Source organism: Aotus nancymaae, unplaced genomic scaffold, assembly GCF_030222135.1.
Source record: "Aotus nancymaae isolate 86718 unplaced genomic scaffold, 86718_ANA_hifiasm-v0.15.2.pri h1tg000038l, whole genome shotgun sequence".
In the NCBI taxonomy this organism is placed as follows: domain Eukaryota; kingdom Metazoa; phylum Chordata; class Mammalia; order Primates; family Aotidae; genus Aotus; species Aotus nancymaae.
Genome location: NW_026988452.1, coordinates 8,482,539 through 8,494,754, shown reverse-complemented (window position 1 = coordinate 8,494,754; position 12,216 = coordinate 8,482,539). Strand labels below are relative to the sequence as shown.

The following is a 12,216-nucleotide window of genomic DNA, read 5'->3' as shown; positions in this document are numbered from 1 at the left end:
TTAATCAACTGAGGTGTCCTGAAGGGGAAAGCAAATGAGAAAAGAAAAAACAAGCTCCTATTTACTGATAACAGTTCTAGGCTCTGGAATAAGCATTTTACGTATTTCCTGTAATCCTTATAGCCACCCAGAGAGCTACATTAAAAATCCCTTTTTAATCTCTTTGTGCATCAGAGAGATAAATCATCTTGCCCAAAGCCACACAGCTAAAATATGGCATAGACGGAAATTTACTTGTTTGTCTGATTTAAAGTTTTTTTTTCTTTTCACTAAATCCTACTGCTCTTACCTTTAAGAAACATAGTATCTTACTAATAGTGAAGTAGAAATCAATTATAAAGATTTAGTTAATAATACTGGGTAAGAATAATTACATCTTAAACAGCAGATTGTCAATAATACACATTTTCAATATCAGAGATAAGGAAAGGAGAGACCAAATGAAAGCTTATAGCAATAATTTAGAGAGGAGACTGAAGTAAACATCTAGGTAATTTTGGCTCAAACTGATTATTCTGGAAGCATGGAGGTAAAAGAAGCCCTTCTTTTTTTAGTAGGAAGTTGTCAGACAATACCAAGTTGTTATTTAAAAGCAAAACTCTGTAGTCCACAGTTTGAATGTTTCCATGGTGAAAATTTGATTTAACATAATAAATGACTCAGTAATTACTCAGACCAAACTGTGTGCCTTGAAACAACATCTCCATTTAAGAACAGATTGTACATTTATTCGACAAACAAGGATGGTAGCCCTCTATCTCTACAGACCAGAGATGTTTTCAGACTGCTAGCATACCTTAGTTCTTTCTTTATAAAATTAAGACATACAATAGGAAAAACGACTGGGCAGTGAACTAACATAGTAATTTAACAGTGGCTTGTTGCTTGTGTTGCCATCACCAGAGGAGAAAGCACAAGAACAACGATAGCCATGCCCGTTTCAAACATCATAGGGCTGCTGGGTGATAAATTAGCATAAGCATGACTATGTATAAATGCTCTTCTCACTCCTTTACGGCAAAAATGATTCAAATCAGCCAAGCACTAAGTGTAAAATAATGGTTTCAAAGAGAGTTTTAAATCTGAATGCCAGTGTCAAAAATAACACGAGAGATAAGGTATAATGTAATTAGAATTATAATAACCTATATTCCAAAATTAAATAATAAAATTTGGGAAGCGAAGAGGTTAGGAAAGGATTCGTGTGTTTAATTCTTCCTTTTGCATGGATGAACTCAATAGATACTAATTTATTCTTTAAAGATATTAGAAAATTGTAGGTTCAATTACATTTTATAAGCCTTAAGGGTAGTAAGGGGCTGAAACCAGCTTGCACTGACTTCTGAGGGCCAGTTGTGTGCAGCTCTTTTTAGCTGTGTGTTTAGTGATATTATGGCAGTAGTTTGAAATCATTGACCATGGTGTTAATATCTATACCATCAAATTGGAAAATGCTACAAATCAGACACTTTTAAAAATTTCAGAGAGCCTGTTAAATACACCTAAATCTTCCTAAAGGTTACTGTTAATAGAAGTGTACCTTCACAGTCACTTCCCTGATGTGAAAAAAGACACAATTAAAGAAAAAATAACGTATGGAAATCGAGAGAATAAAACAGGATGATATTAGTAAATAGTAGTAAAACAAAGCCTAACAAAATAATGTGAGTGGAAAAGAAGAGGGCGTGGCAAATATTTCAGGCACAGGAGAGAGCCTCTGAAAGATCTGGAGACAAAGACGGAGATGTGTCTGAGACATGGAAAGCAGCCTGGTGTTGAAAGAGACAGTAGTTCAGAGAGACGGTAAACAGCCGGATCAGGATGGTCTTTTATGTCACACTGTGGAATTCAGCTTTCTTCTTAAGGGGCCATGGGAAATCTCTGGATGCTTTAGGCAGGGTAGAGAAATAATAAGATTTGGGTTAAATGAAGATTTTCTGGACTAGAGAATGGAAGAGTTGAGGCAGAGGATTGTGAAAGAGTGGCAGCAAAGAGCCCTCCCTTCCTGCCAGCCACTGGTATGAAGCTGGTAGATATTCCTAGAAGAGTCATAGTCATAAAGTGTACTCTGCTATTCACTGAACACTAGATAGGAGATTCCAGTTTGGTGATTACATGCAGGGAATCCTGGCTCAGGGGTATATGGGGATGATACCGAAGTTTATGGTTTGGCAATTGAATTCTTGTGGTGCTCCTATAAAAGGAAGAAGTGAATTGCAGTGGGTTTTGAGTATGTTGAATGTGACCTCTCTGTGATAACCCAGTGGATAAGTCCAGAAAAGAGTAAGATATATGGGTCTCAAAGTCAAGTGGGAAAATTTGGATGGGATATAGAAATTTGAGAGTCATAAGTACACAGATAGTGTATATATTGCAACTGAAGACAAAGTTTTAGAAGTCTTCAGTACAGACAATATGTAAATAGTTATAGAATTAGATGAGATTTCCTAGAGACCCTTGAGTAAGAGCAGAAACAGATGTAGAACAGAATCCTAAAGAACACCAAAGTTTAAAAGTTGGTTAGAGGAAGGAACTTTTGCAAAATGTCTCTGTATATTCAACACCTAGCATAGCATTCTGCTCAAAGTAGGCACTCAGTTAACTGTCTAGTAAATGAGTGGATAAAGAAAAAGACGAAGACAAAGAAAGATGGGATCAGAATAGAAATCACAGGAGCAGAAGTAGATTATTATACTATGAAGCTGGTAAAGCTGAAGCTTCAGGGCTCCTCACTGTACAGGCCTTTTCCAAGTTCCCTCCCTATAACTGTATTTAAATTTATAGTTTCAAACTTTTTAAAAAAGAGGGTCCACCAAATTGTAAAAATTAGATGTGATATTTCAGACCTACTGCTCAGAAAAAAAAAGTTCTTTCAAAATAACGCTGCACATTGACAACGCACCTGTAACCCAAGAGCTCTAATGGAGATATACAAAAAGATTAATGTACTTTTTGTATCTGCTAACACAGTATCCATTCTGAAGCCTATGAATCAAGGAGTCATGTTGGCTTTCAAATCTTATTTTAGAAATACGTTAAATAAGGCTGTAGCTGCCATGGATAGTGATTCTTCTGGAAGATCTGGGTAAAATAAACTGAAAACCTGAAAAGGATTTATCATTATGGATGTCACTAAGAACATTTGTGATTCATAGGAGAAGGCAAAATATCATTAACAAGAATTTGGAAGAAGTTGATTTCAACCCTCATGAATGACGCTGAAGGGTTCAGAAGTTCAGTGGAGGAAGTATCTGCAGATGTGGTGGATATATAGCAGATGTAGTGAGAGAATTAGAATTGGAAGACGAGCCCGAAGATGTGACTGAACTGACACAATCTCAGGAAAAAATCTAACGGATGAGGAGTTGCTTCTTATGAATGAACGGAGGTCATGGTTTCTTGAGATGGAATTTACTTCTGGGAAAGATGCTGGCAACATTGTTGAAATGACAGCAAAGGATTTAGAATATTATATAAACTTAGCTGACAAAGCAAGAGCAGGGTTTGAGAGAATTGACTCTAATTTTGAAAGAAGTTCTGTGGATAAAATGCTATCAAACAGCATTGCACACTACAGAAAAATCTTTGGTGAAAGGAAAATTCAACTGATGGAGCAAACTTCATTGTTTTCTTGTTTTAAGGAATTGTCATAGCCACCACAATCTTCAGTAACCTCCACACTGATCAGTCAGCAGCTGTCAACATCAAGAAAAGACCCTCCGTCAGCAAAAAGATTATGACTCACAAAAAGCTCAGATGATTGTTAGCATGTCTTTGAGTAATAATGTGTTTTAACTTGAGATATGTATATATTTCTAGATGTAATGCCATTATACACTTTGTAGACTACACTATAGTATAAGCATAACTATTATATGCACTTGGAGGCCAAAAAATCATGTGACTCCTTTATTGTGACATTTGCTTTATTGAAGAGGTCTGGAACTGAGCCCACAATGTCTCTGAGATATCCCTGTGTTACTTTAAAATTAAAAAAAATATTTCTTCAAACAATGCTCACTTCAAAGGTAATAAACATGGATATTTTAGTATACTTAAACATAATACGACTAACAACAATACCAGTAATAATACTATGTATTAAAAGCCATATAAGGCAGTCATTGCTTACATTAATAAACAAGAATATAGGAGAATAAATGTACAAATATCTATATAAAGAAGTTAGTAAAAAGAGAAAGTAACTTTGAGAAAAGTCATAAGGGAATAATCAAATTAACACAGAAATTGGTTTCTTAGAAAATAGCACAACAGCTGAATTAGTAAGTAAACCTAAGAGCTTATTTGGAAAACCAAGTAAAACAACGCAGGTAACCCCATTCTTACCCAGTCAACTAAATTAAAAAGGCGGGGGTGGGTAAAGAAGGAAGTGAGTATACACAGAACTAGAAGGAGGAAATAACCATTAATACAGAGAGGCGATCATGGGAATTTTAAAAGAACATTTTACAAAACTCTCTTCAAATAAATTTGAAATGGGTAATTGTCGAGGAAAATACAAACTACTAAAATTAAATCTGAGAGATACAGAAGACTTCTGCATGTGCAAACATGCGAGATAGAGAGAAACTTTTAAAGATTTCTCCCTCAAAGCAGTGCCAGGCACAGATGGTTTCTCGGGTGAATTCTTTCAACCTTCAAGGAACAGAAACTTCAATACTGTTTAAATTGGTCCCAAGCAGAGAGATAAAAGGAAATCTTCCAAATTATTTTTCAAAAGCCAACATAACATTCATTCCAAAACCTTAGAATAAGAGCACAGAAAACAAAACTTGAGACAAATCTGAGTTATGAATATCAGAGTTGAAGTTCCAGAAAACATGAAGGAGTCCTGAGTCACTTTAGTTCAACTTCTTAAAAATGCCAAAGAAGTTGGGCACATCAGTCATCATTCACATAGAATAATTTGTATATAATTTTCTTATACTAATGTATAGATACAAATATTTATTTTATGGCTAAGTGTGATTTAAGTTTTCTTTTAAAAGACTTTCTATTCCAACAAAAATAATAAAATATTAAAGTTCATTTTGCACTCATTTGTTGCTGGGCCCATTTTAAGGTCTTTTGCAAGGATTATCTCATTTAACCACTGCTAAAACTGAGTGAGAGTTATTATCCTTATTCCCCTCTAAGTATGAGAAACCTGAACCTCAGCAAGGGGATTTTAAGGCTGGGGGTGGTACGGTTTTATTTTAGACCAAAGCAGTCTGACTCTGGAGACACTTCCCATTTTTCTAATGAATTTTAGTTTATACAATCACTGTCATCTGGCACCCTGAGGAAAGCTATGTGCTGTGAAGACCCCCCAAGTGCTGGAGAAAACACCTTTCCATAAGATCTAGGGATGACATTTATGCTCCCTTCCAGGAAGCCTATCTGAGTAGTGAAAAGTACAGATTGGTAAAGGGCAAAGCTATCAACCAAAGTCAAGAGAGTAGAAACCAGAAGAGGGTGGGCTGAGCTCAGTAAACAGCAAGGGAATGAGACAATGACATTCAAACCATTAGTAAAAAGACAATTGTGTGTAGATCTTAGGTCAGAGGACTTGGGCCATGGCACAACTGACGTAGTAGACTTTTAGATGCCTGTGCATATAGGCATGTCTGCAAATAATGCCTGTGACTTTCAAAAGATTCTCGAAGAGAGATATACATCCACAAAAGGTTATACATCCCTGCTGCAGATGAATGTACGGTATCAGAGGGTTACAGTGGGTTTGGAAAGCAAAGGAAGTGGCCTGGACAGTTGCCCACGTCCAAGCTGTGCCCACCTGGGGGAAGGGTACATGAAGCTCTGAAATCTTCTCCTCACCCATATGTCTCAGGGGTCCCACCTCAGGTCCCTGCCATCCTGCTCTCTGCTATCTATTCCATGGATATGGCGATGGGGCAGGGGAATATTCTTGAATTTTAGCCTTTGTGTCTGTGCTGGTGTGTGTTTGTCTATGTGTATGTATCAGGGGGATTTGCCAAGAGCCTGGATTATGCAAGTGTTCTGGTGGCTCCTTGCCTTGTCCCAACACCCAAAGCAAATTAATCAGATTAAGAACGAGTAACACAAGGAGGACACACACAGGCGCTTTCTTCAGGTGGGAAGAGTCAGCTGTCCAAAACTGCGTAGAGACAGATGCAGAGATACAAAGGGGATAAAGGATGAGTGTGGACTTTTTCTTTCACCCATTTAAAATCACAGAGCTTCTCATATTGACCTGTGTCTTGCCTGGACTAATTATTCACTTAAAGCTTCCATGTTCTGATGCAGTGCTTTTATACAGAGCCACCATTATTTGGGGTTAAAATGAAGGGTATGGCTGGATGCTCACAAGGGTTGTCATGTAGGGTGGGCCATCAGGTAGAAAATTATCTCTTACTGAGGAAAATTTTCTTTTCAAACATTCTCAGTGTGAAATTTGATATGCATAGCCAGAGAAGCAGTGCCGTGTTGCCAATACGGCAAAAATTAACCAATAGAGGTGCGGCCCGCAGTGTCTTTATTTTAGCCAATACCATAACCTGCTTGGAAATAACGGAGCTGAGAGCAGGAGAGAAGGTGGTGCGAAAAGCAACGGGAGGAAAAGAATCCAAGCAAAACCAAAATTGCCTACACTAAGAGAATAATTAAAAAACCGTAGGAAATACTCATTGGTGTAGTCTCAAAGGCCTCATAAAAAGTAAGTCTTTGATTTACCTCCCTTTTTTCATGTAGTGCTGCCAGACAAAATTAAAAATGGGCCCATGAAACTAGCGAGACTGAGACAGACATAAAGAATGCTTCAGAGGCTCCGGTTTTTAAGTGCTTTTCACTTAATTGTCTATGGTTGCCAGCTATGGAGGGATGGAGAAAAAGAGCGTACAGGGCTGGCTTGAAATACTTGCAGAGTATCTCGAGACCGAGCACTGTGCGTTGTGCATGCCGATGGCGAGCCTCTGCATCGTAGCTCTACCCAAACACTGTTACTCTCCTTCCAACTGTGCTTATGCCAAGACTCGGATATTGTGGATTGTTAGAGCAGGGAACATCTTGCAGAGGTCTATTAGTGTAATTTTCTCCAGCAATATCGATGATTCCAAACTTTTTGATGTTGCCTTGCTTGGACATACTTCTGAAAGTGGGGATGGGGAATAAAATTTCTCCCCTCTGCTTCAGTGCAGCTCTTTCATATTGGTGTAGCTCTCTGCCTCTTTGGTGCTGTAACACACTGATTCATATGCAGTAAATGTTCATTGCGTATCTGCTATAACAATGATCTTACCACAATAATGATATACAATGATCACAAATCATCATGCTGTGCAAGAAGGAGTGATTATTGTGTCTGGAATCGGCTGGAACACAATTAAGTGACTGCTGATCTTGGCTGGGCTCACTCATGAGTCTGTAGTTTGTTTGGCTGGCTGTTGACTGATCTAGAATGGCTTTGGTTGAGACATCTGGGATAAATTGGCTCTCCTCAATGTGTCTTTTATTTTCACTGGGATAGCCTCACCATGTTTTTCATTGTGATAACAGAGGCTCAATAAAGCACATAGAGACACATAAAGTCTCTAGATGCAGGCCCAGAATTGGGACACTGGCCTTTCTGCCACATTCTCCAGGCCAAAGCAAGACACAGATTAGTTCAAATTCAAAGCACAGGAAAGTAGACCCTCTCAGTTTAGTGAGAAAAACTGCAATGTCATATGGAACAAAGCAAGGACAAGGAGATGACTGAAAACCAAGTCATCATTGTAATGTACCACACACACTATATGCCACGCCTGTCAGGTGTTTGTAGAAACCCAAACTTTCTTTTGCCTCAAGCCTCTTTTCCTTTCTAGCAAGTGACACACGTTGTCACCAGCCCATCCTTGTTGCTAGGAAGAAAGAAAATCCTATTTCACTCTGTCATTCTCGTGTTTTCTGTCTCTTTGTGGAAAGCAGGAGTGATGTAAATGAATATAGCAGGAGCTCTTTTATTAAACCTTGTAACCTGGGCTTTAGGCAGAATGACACTGAACCCCACAGGGTTGATGCCCTGGTCAGACCCCCTTTTCTGAGCTAGTGAACCTATTCCCCAGCTACCCCGCGTGTTGGCTGCTAATGGCTCAGACCTGCTCCCCTTTTCAGGAAATTGCCTTCGTTCACGCAAAGGCTGCCTTGCTCCGGAGTTATGCACATACTCCCACTCCTTACCCTAGCAGGCTTTAGCCAATGATGAAATGAAACGGCTATAGAAGAGGCTACCCTTTTGCCTCAAGGGTGAGCCAACTCAGTGGTGCAGTTCTTACCAGTGCACCCTATTGGATCAGCGTGAGGCTAATCTTTAGCTGAAACTACATTCTTGCTCAACTCCTTCTCCTGCCCAATCCTAGCTACTGCACTCCCCTTCTCCTGAGAACACCCCATCAATAAATCATGTGCAACTGAACATCTGTTTTGGGATCTGCTTCTAGAAACCCAAACTCAGATAACCACAACATATATCAAAGCAAAAAAAGCATTCTCTTTTTTTTCAAAGACCAACTTGTAGCTCTGGCTCTAGGGTAGCTCTGGCACAATAGAGGTGGTTTCTAGTTAAGGGGAAGCAGTGCCCAACAGGCTATGGAGGCAATGTCTGGCTGAGCAGTATGATGCCTAAGTGTTTAGAATTGCCAATATCCCCTACGAATCACCCTGAAGACTTTCAGACAACTGGATATGACTTGAAGAAAAAAGAGAAGGAAATCCTGTGTAAGTAAGAGAAAAGAAATCAGTACCGTTGGGATTGTTAATGTTGATGTGATACCATACTATACTATACTAATAATCCAATTCGGTAAGATCCAGTAAAGCTTGAGTTATGTTGGTATCCTTAGTAAGCCCAGTAGTTTTGTTTTACGTTTGCTGGACTAAAGCACGTGTCTCTGTATGACGCCTAATGGTAAAGACATATTGGAGTACATAATATGTCAAAAGAGCTGCTTCCTATCTCCAAGTCTCCACAGGGGCCACAGAAAAACCCCCGTGCAATTAGCAGTATCAGGTCTTCTATTAAGGAGTACTTAAGCTTTGATATTTTCCATCAACCTTCTAACTATTTTGCCTCAGTTTTTATCCTCTAATTCATAATCCAAACTTTGGTCAGATTGATCTTACAAAAGTTAATTCTTATCTTGCTACTGCTCTGATTTAATTCTTTCTACAAGTTAAAATTCAAACTACTTACCATAGCATAAAAGGCATTTACAGACATGGTCTCCATTGTATTTCTTTCCTTTTTTTTTTTTGATATATGTATTTTTATTGCACTTTAGGTTCTGGGGTACATTTGCAGACCACTCAGGATTGTCGCATAGGTACATACATGGCGATGTGGTTTGCTGCCTTCATCCGCCCATCACCTATATCTGGCATTTCTCCCTGTGTTATCCCTCCCCAACCTCCCCATCTCCTGCTGTCTCTCCCCTAGCCGTTGTATTTCTAGTCTGCTCCTTCAGTTTTGCAGGGTCTAGACTGAGCTACTGGCAGTTTGCTGAGGAGGCCAGGAGTCTTGCCTGGTGGGCCTGCACACATGGTTTTCCTTGACTTGATGTATCCTTCACATTCTGTGGCCAGTAAACTTCTAATCATCTTTCATGATTCACCTTTACCCTCTTTTTGTGTAGTATCTCCTGGTCATATTAATGTCATTTTTACCTCAGGATAAATTATATACTCATTATATTCATTCTGGGCACCCAGGGCACACTGAACCTACATCTATCATAGAAATTCATTGATGGATGAATGAATTAGAATGGATAATTCTAAAATACCTTCCCAAGCTCTGAAAGCACAGTAAACAAACACCAACTACACCAAATGGTTCAAGAGCAGTAAGTGTAAGCCAAACGGACTTCCCATAAACTTCAGGCCACAATGACATTTTTATTCATAAAACATAGATGTTGTTATTACCGCAGAGGATTCTTTCCCCCCTAGTATGCCTCCTTGATGTTACTTGCAATATAATGTCTGAATTGCCGAACTTAGAAAAGTTTTCTTATCTTTTGATAAGAATGGATGGACAATGTATTATATAAAATCAAGCTCAAAGTAAAAACCCAGGCCCATTTTCCTTATTTATATATTCTATTCTCTTCCTACTTTAGATCAAAGGTATAAGAAGCTTTAGTGGTTTCTCTTCAGGGTTCTAGAATAGTTTGTGTGTATGTGGAGGAAGAGGAAGGAGGAACTCTGGTGAGATACAGCCCATGTCCCTCAATAATAATTATAGTTCCCAAATGGAGCTGAAGATGAAAATTTCTTAAAACAAAGAATACTGCCCATGTATACTGCCCATACTCTTCTTAATGTCCAGCATCAAGTCGCCAAAGTTGAATAATCAACAAACACAAAACCTTATTAATAAATAGGGGAGGGTGATGGATTATACTTCTAATTATATATTTCTCTGGATCTTTAGTTTCAGTGTGTATAAGAATCACTCAGGGGACTTTATACAAATGTCTGTTCTTAAGCTTAAGGCTGAGTGGAGTAAAGGAATCTGTATTTTAAATAACTATCTCAGATTATTCTCATATAGGAGGAGCTTTGACTATGTTTTGAGCACTCACAGCTCTAACTACTCACTAATCACCAAAATTACAGGAAAATTGAGGGAAAAAAATCAGAATATTATCCTTACACAAAGCAACGTAAGGTTAGATCAGGTCGTGGTGTAACCTTACGTTGCTTTATGCAAGGATGATAATCTGATTATCATAGTCATTTAATTCTCTTTCTTTTATAGACCTTCGTCTCATTTGCCTATCTCTGACTTAGTTATACTCAGCTGATTTGGAGAACCTACATCCTTGGTCAAATGCAACTCTGCTTATTTAACAAGCTCGCCCATGCAAGAGAGTGAGACAGAGGAAAACTTGAACCCACAGTCATGCTGACTGACCTTGCCTCGGACTCTGAGCATGACTGTGGCTTCGTCAAGCTAAGATTCCCATTTAAAGCAATTATGAAATATGAACAACGAAATAAAAGGCACGTATAATTTGTATATCACTTTGGGTAGTATGTAGTATGGATATTTTAACAATATTGATTCTTGTAAATCCATCAGTACAGGGTATCCTTCCATTTATTTGCATCTTCCTCAAGTTATTTTATCAGTGTTTTATAGCTTTCAGTGCACAAATCTTTCACATCCTTAATTTTTTTTTAAGTATGTTACTTTTTATTTCTTTGACATGCAAATTTTATTTTCTTTGGATATATACACAGAAGTGGGGTAGCTGGTAGTCCTATTTTAATTTCTTAAGGAATCTCCACAGTGTTTTTCATAATGGCTATACAAATTTTCTTTTTTTTTTTGAGACGGAGTCTTGCTCCCTCGCCAGGCTGGAGCACAGTGGCGCAATCTCGGCTCACTGCAACCTCAGCCTCCCGGCAAGCGATTCTTCCGCCTCAGCCTCCCGAGTAGCTGGGACTACAGGCGCGTGCCAAATACCCGGCTAATTTTTGTATTTTTAGTAGAGATTGGGTTTCGTCATGTTGGCCAGGATGGTCTCGACTTGTTGACCTCATGATCCACCCTCCTCGGCCTCCCAAAGCGCTGGGATTACAGGCGTGAGCCACCGCGCCTGGCCCCAGATTTTCATCTTTACCAACAGTGTACAGCGTTCCCTTTTCCCCACATTCTTGCCAATACTCGTTATCTTTCTTCTTTTGGATAATAGTCATTCTAAAGGTGTGACGTGATATCCCGTTGTGGTTTTGATTTGCATTTCTCAGATGATTAGTGATGTTGATCACTTTTTCAAATACTCATTGGCCATTTGTATGTCTCATTTTGAAAAATATCTGTTCAGGTCCTTTACAAATATGGAATGCTTCTTGAATTTGCATGTTATCCTTACGCAGGGGCCATGCTAATCTCTGTATCATTCAAATTTTAGTATATGTGCTGCTGAAGTAATCACAAGTATTTTATTCTTTTTAGTACTAATGTAAATAGGATTTTTATATTTTTCAGATAGGTTATTTTTGATACAAAGAAACGAAACTAACTTTTGTATGTTGACTTTTGTATCCTCTAATTTCACTGAATTCATTTATTAGTTCTAACAGTTTGTTAACGCATCTTTGGGAGTTTCAACATGTAGAATCATGTCATCTGCAGACAAAAATAGTTTTACTTGTTCCTTTCCAATTTGGATGACGTTTATACTTTTCGTTGTC

At 38.5% G+C, this 12,216-nt stretch overlaps 1 non-coding gene across 1 annotated transcript; it reads right to left on the bottom strand.

The window, feature by feature from the left end:
- Positions 1–11,853: 11,853 nt before the first annotated feature.
- LOC135268181 (U6 spliceosomal RNA) lies at positions 11,854–11,957 on the bottom strand. The gene has a single exon (XR_010336462.1). It is a non-coding gene; the product is annotated as a U6 spliceosomal RNA (small nuclear RNA).
- Between the last annotated feature and the right edge of the window lie 259 nt (positions 11,958–12,216).